Source organism: Mastomys coucha, unplaced genomic scaffold, assembly GCF_008632895.1.
Source record: "Mastomys coucha isolate ucsf_1 unplaced genomic scaffold, UCSF_Mcou_1 pScaffold3, whole genome shotgun sequence".
Classification (NCBI taxonomy): domain Eukaryota; kingdom Metazoa; phylum Chordata; class Mammalia; order Rodentia; family Muridae; genus Mastomys; species Mastomys coucha.
The window spans coordinates 21,174,161-21,181,175 of NW_022196909.1; the positions used below are offsets into that span (position 1 = coordinate 21,174,161).

General features: G+C 38.8%; 1 pseudogene across 1 annotated transcript; it reads left to right on the forward strand.

Moving 5' to 3' along the window:
* The first annotated feature begins 5,639 nt into the window (after positions 1–5,639).
* Positions 5,640–7,015, forward strand: LOC116075432 (annotated as a pseudogene). The gene has a single exon (XR_004112544.1). The product of XR_004112544.1 is annotated as a poly(U)-binding-splicing factor PUF60 pseudogene (transcript).

The following is a 7,015-nucleotide window of genomic DNA, read 5'->3' on the forward strand; positions in this document are numbered from 1 at the left end:
CTTTGACCTTTCTGGGAAAATCTGGCTTTGAAGCTCTCGCTCTTGTGTACTTTCCGTATTGTGGTAGTCCTCAAAGTATATGCAAGGGTAAATTTATTTTATTTATGCTTTGGAAAAATACTAGCAACTCAGTGTAAGTTTTTTTTTACCTTTTTGTTTGAAAGTGCTATCTTCCTATTTATATCTTTCATGGCCCCTCATCCTCCTCTAGTCTTTCTTGTTCTCAATCATACAGCAGTTTCTAACTTAAGGTATAATTATTTTTCATACATCAGTTATTGTTTTAGTTCGATGGTGTAAAGTATTAATAATCATTACTAATTATTGATTGGTAGATGATATATTTCAGCTATTGAGACTGATCATTAACATTGGAGGTGGTTGGTAGCCTTTTTCTAATGAGTAGATGGACATAAAGACTATCAACTAATTGCTTCAGGTTCTTTTATTCATTTCAGGATCAGATTTATTGGTTTGCTTAGGAGCAAAAAAATTACTGTACAAAGTATTAGCTTCATAATGACATTTTAATTCCAGCATGTACTTTAAACATGCTTGACTTCATTACTCTTTTGTACCACTCTCCCTTTCTGATAGTTCTCTTCTTCTTCCAAATATCCCTACTTCTACCATCATCATCATCATCATCATCATCATCATCATCATCATCATCATCATCATTATCATCATCATCTTTGTTATCATCACCCATACATGTCCCACACATGTCTGAGTCATGCTTATTATTTTGCTTAATGTGATGGTTTACAGTTATAATGGTTTTTATGGCAATGTCAAAATGTTGATTTTTATGGCTGAATGAAATTGTACTGTGTATATATACATGACATTTTCTTTATTGATTCATCTATTGATAGACTCCTAGGCTGATTTTGTACCCTAGTATTGTAAATAGTGCTGTAGAGTGTAGACACTCTAGTATGTCTGCGTTAGTATTGTAAGACATTGTAGCATTTTTTAATGATGTTAGTTATGTATGTCATAAAAGGATTCCTCTCCACCATAGGAATTGTTTGCAAGGATTTTTCCTGTAGAACTGAGCTTGATCTTTCTTCAATCATTTCACTTTCCTCCCATAAGGTTGTTTTTGTCAAAAAATCTTATTTTAAGGTTAACTTACTATGTGCTTATAGCTTTAAAACTACATCTCCTTATTTCGCATGCTATGCACTCATTTTTTTTTTTTTTAAGTAAACTTATGGCTCAGTTCTCCTGTAGTACACTGGGATTCCAAAAGGAAGTTTTTAAAGACCAGGATCCTTATTACCATATGAATTCCACTCTTTGATTAGTGTTTCTTCAACAGAAAGTTTTTGCAAAAGCTAGAAAGTAAGTTGGATATATAAAATGTATTATATAATAAACAAATCTAAAATATTTATGGTATTTACTGATTATTAATACTAAAAGGGGTTTTTAGAAATCATATTCACCAGTGGCTTAACACTTTCCCTCTCTCTCTTTCTCTTTCTCTCTCTCTTCCCCCTCTCTGTGTATGTATGTATACGTATACGCACATGTGCCTGTGAGCGTCTAGAGACTAGGCAAATGACTTACCTTAAATAATAGTTATTTGTAGCTCTTAATATAAAAATTAAGGACATTTTAATTTGCCTTTATGTTATGTCTGTTTTCTTTTTCTTTTTTTCATTGAAATGTGGCACAGATAAAAGGATAAGTGTGCTGCACAGTATTTCAGCAGATGGCTGTCTTTGACACAATGTTTAGAAAAGCAATATGGTGACATTCTGCATGAGCTGGAGCAGTCTTTGCCCAAGATGTTAAAGCAACTCATGCTGAAAACCGGGGAGGTAGCGTTGAGGATTCTGACCCAAGCTGTGGACTATCATTCAAGTTCCTGAAATAAGTATCTCTTAAAGAACCCTTTGGGCCATAGGCAAGGCCCTAGACAGTTTTAGTTCTTATGTTGAGGGTGGGTGCTATTGGCATTTGGGGTGGCGGCCAGAAAGTCAACAATCTACTTGAAAGTCCCCAAAATAAGCAGATTATGTAGACCCAAATGGCAGTAGTGGTAAGGGCAAGAAACAAATTGAACTAAGGTAATTTATTTTGATTGAACTGATTCTACATTTATGTTGCTTGCATTCACTTCAAAATGAGCACTACTCTGGTTTAATGCAACATTTTTTGAAGTATCTTATCAAATGAGTCCGATCAGATATGCTGCATGAAAATTAACAAATGTGTGTAGAAATGATGTCTACTATGTTGCTATCTTGTAAATCTATGAAGAGAACTAACATCTTAAAGGCTCTGCTGTGTCCTGTGAGGAGAATCCATTTGGCTTTGCCACTACTCTACCTGTATTCTACTCTATAACAGACTTGACATAGTTCTCATGCACCGTGATGATGTTTCTAGACACAGTTACTTTCTTAAACCCCTTTAACAATTTGTCATACTAGTTAATAACTCTTTAAGTCATAACTTTGAAGTATTTCAATTGTATTGAAACGTCAGCATTTTCAATCACACAAACCCTCTGTTCCAATTTATCCTTTTGCCATCATTTCTGATGGTAAATGAGAAATTTTTATTAATCAGATTGAAATTTTCTTTTAAAAATATTTCATTATTTGGTGTCAGATGATAATTTTCTAGATTAAATCTCTTCTGCCGCGTTGCATGACTCAGGGAATTAACCCTGTTCATTAGGCTTGGGTGGAAGTATCACTTGCTTGACCAATTTTTATTCTTCCTAACTATGTAGTTAAAAGATTATCCTTTCAGAAAAGTATATAAAATATACACAAGCAAAAAAAAATCTGCCATAACCCTGCCACTCTTAATTTATTATATTTTCAGATTGATTTATGAGTATATTTTAAAACCAAATAAATTGTTACTGTTTCTTACATTTTATTTTAATTAGAATATATAAATTTGATACTATTGTATGATTATAACAATAATACAAAAGGAATAATCTGACATCATTTGGATGTAGTGAGAATGTATTTGGTATATTGGTATTCAATCCACGGGGATGGATCACTTGCATTACAGAAATCCCTATTAAAGGACATTGAGTTTGTATTGATAGTTTTCAGAGTACTCCTATGAATGATGTTCTATATATACATTTGTATACACTGTTATTTCCCAGAAGTGTTGTATGAACCAGCTGGGAAAGAAACAGAGTCAGGGATACATTACTAGCAGTGATGGATATAGCTTTAAGGCTTTGACACTAAAAACTTGTCTTCCTTCCTCAAGGTAATGGGCATGAATGACAGCAAGTCTTACCTTTATCTGCGTGTTTCTGAGTATGCACAAGTGCATGTGGATGTCAGGTCCCCTGGAGCTAGAGTTACAGGCTGTTGTGAGCTGTACAATGTGGGTGCTGGGAATTGAACTCATGTCCTCTACAATACCAGCAAACACTCTTAACTGAGCCATCTCTTGAGACTCTAGGTCTTTTATTCTTACATTTTTTTTTCTACCTATTTTAGAGACCCACAGCCAAACATTAGACAGAACTTATGGAAGAGTGGGGAGAAGGATTTAAGAACCCAGAGGGGATAGGGACTCCACAAGAGGACCATTAGAGTCAACTCACCTGAGAGGGGGACTGGGAGGAGGGGGCTGTGATTGGGATGTAAAGTGAATAAATTAGTAAATTAATGAAAAAACCCTCTTATTTTAATTAGTACCAATTTCACACTTCACAGTTTGACATGGCCTATGTTACATTTAACTGAATAACATATTCATATTTTTAAAATGTTTTATTATATTTATTTATTTATGTGTGTGTGTACGTATGTGTGTGCGCATGGTAACCTGTCTGCCCTGCAGATAGGTAGCAGTTAGATGGCAATTCAGAAGCAATCTTGGAATTAAACTAAGATCCTCAGATTTGGTGGTAAGGGTCTTCATCTACTGAGCCATCACCACCCTGGGTATGGATGTTCCATTGGCCTCTCCAATTTATAAATACTATTGCAGTCTGTATCAAAATGCGTAGTAGGTCTAATTACTGTACTGGGCTCCAAGACTACTAGAATGAAACAAACTTGAACTTGGTTCTTGAGATGCACATTTTCCAGTGAAAACAGAGAAACTAACATGAACAAACAGAGTGACACAGTTATGTGTCACTACAGGAGTGAACACCGGGGCTTGGGAACCAGGAAAGGCCTCCTAGAGGACAGGTCCTCTGCAGGAAGATGAAGAGGGGCTCTGAGGGTGAACACAGGACATTATGGGTGCTTCTAGCCTTCGTGCTTGTGTAACATGTCAGACAGCACATGTCTTTGAGTGTAGAAAACATGTCAGGGAGAAAATAAGAACTCTATAAATGCAAGCCTAAATGGAGCCCAAATTTTGAAAGTACAAGTGAATGACTTAAGCTTTCTACTGGTAAAGGGAGGGGTTATGGAAGTAAGTTGATTGATGCAAAGGATGCTGGGAAGTTATGATCACAATCCTTTGCACACCCACAACACCAAGGATGAGATAGCTGTAAGCCTATGTATGCATCTATTTCAAACTTTCAAATCATCACTTTGTATCTCAATTTTAAAAAAGATTATTAGATCTTTGATTTTAATTTTTCTGGTCTTCACTATTCTTGTTAATATGACAGTTGTTTATACTTCTAGTATTGGACTTCAAACAATAGGAAGGGAGCATGAAATATAATATTTAGCAAATTTAATAAAGTGGTAAAGAAAGTTTTCTATATCTTATACTCCTATGTTTATGCTGGGCATATTTATGTTAGTTTTGGGGCCTGCTACTTTTATATAAAGGTTTTCCAGAGAGGGTATCGATAGGGGTATATTTGATTATTTACATCTCCTTGGGAGACTTACTTTATCCCACACAGGAGATTAATGAATAGTATCAATAAGTGGAAAAGGTCTACCTTGGAGAAATTATACTTTTTGGTCATGAAGTGAAGATAATTTTTATTCTATAGAGAAAAGGAGACATTGTGCTTATGCTGTAATATTAACTTTTTAGAAATTGTAATTATATATTTTAATATAAAACTTTGGACTCTGAAACCATCCTGACAACAGCCCGTGTAGACTTCTTGTCCTCTGTATGAAGATTTCTGCTCACTTTTCACCTCCATAATGTAACAGGCAAGTGTGTAAATCACCTTTACTTGCTACTTGGCTCATGGTTGAACCAGGTAAAAAGAGTTGGATGTTTTGTAGAGAGATTTTTTTTTTCTGCCTGAAGTTGAGCTGTTGAAAGCAATTTTCCAGACTTTGTGGATTTATTTAATTACAGAATAATGTACAACAGAGACAAAGAGTACCCAGTAAGTAGAATTACTTAGCAGAAAACAAACTTTAAAATTTAAACTGATATTATTTCACTCAAACTGTCTGGACTTTATGAAGTCTCCACCTGATATCCTCCGAATTAGGTAGCTAATGCTTATCTTATGGACGGAGACATTATCGTTTAGTAATATTTTTATAGACATATATATATATATCTGTGAATACACACACACACACACACACACACACACACACACACACACACACATATATATGCTTCTATACATATATATGAACACTTTGGAACAAAAAAAAAGAAGAAGAAGATGGCGACGGCGACTATAGCTTTCCAGGTCAATGGCCAACAAGGAGGAGGGTCAGAGCCAGCAGCAGCAGCTACAGTGGCAGCGGGGGCAGTGGTGGCAGCAGCAGCTCACCAACCTGCAGATGGCTGCTAGCTCAGATGGCAGTGGGCACTGGCTATCATGTGCCCGGTCTATGTGGGTTCCATCTACTATGAGCTGGGAGAAGACACTATTCGCCAGGCCTTTGTTCCCTTTGGCCCCATCAAGAGCAGGTCCTGGAATTCCGTTACCACGAAGCATAAGGGCTTTGCCTTTGTGCAGTACGAGGTCCCAGAAGCTGCACAGCTGACATTGGAGCAGATGAACTCTGTGATGCTTGGGGGGAGGAACGTCAAGGTGGGAAGACCCAGCAACATCGGAGAAGCCCAACCCATCATAGACCAGCTGGGTGAGGAGACTAGGGCTTTCAACCAAATATACGTGGCCTCTGTACATCAGGACCTGTCTGATGATGACATCAAGAGTGTGTTTGAAGCCTTTGGCAAGATCAAGTCTTGTACGCTGGCCCGGGACCCCACGACCTACAAGCACAAGGGCTATGGTTTTATCGAATATGAGAAGGCACAGTCGTCCCAGGATGCTGTGCCCTCCATGAACCTCTTTGATCTGGATGGCCAGTACTTGAGGGTAGGCAAGGCCGTCACACCCACCATGCCCCTGCTAACACCTGCCACTCCACAGATGCAGCCACAGCCAAGATTACAGCTCAGGAAGCAGTGGCTGGAGCAGCAGTGCTGGGTACTTTAGCCACACCTGGACTAGTGTCCCCAGCACTGACACTGGCCCAGCCCTTAGGGGCCCTACCCCAGGCTGTCATGGCTGTCCAGGCCCCTGGAGTCATCACAGGTGTGAGACCAGCCACCGTCCTATTCTGGTCACCATCCCCTCTGTGGGAGTGGTGAACCCCATCCTAGCCAGCCCTCCAACGTTGGGTCTGTTGGAGCCCAAGAAGAAGGAAGAGGAGCTGTTTCCTGAGTCAGAGCAGCCAGAGATGCTGAGTGAGTAGGAGCACATGAGCATCTCTGGTAACAGTGCTCGCCACACGGTCATGCAAAAGCTACTCAGAAAACAGGAGTCTACAGTGATGGTTCTCCGAAACATGGAGGACCCCAAGGCCATCGATGATGACCTGGCGGGAGAGGTGACAGAGGAGTGTGACAAATTTGGTGCTGTGAACCGGGTCATTATCTACTAAGAAAAACAGGGCGAAGAGGAAGATGCAGAAATCATAGTCAAGATTTTTGTGGAATTTTCCATGGCCTCAGAGACTCACAGGCCATCCGGGCCCTCAGTGGGTGCTGATTTGGTGATCGCAAGGCTGAAGTGTATGACCAGGAGCGTTTTGATAACAACGACCTCTCTGAGTGA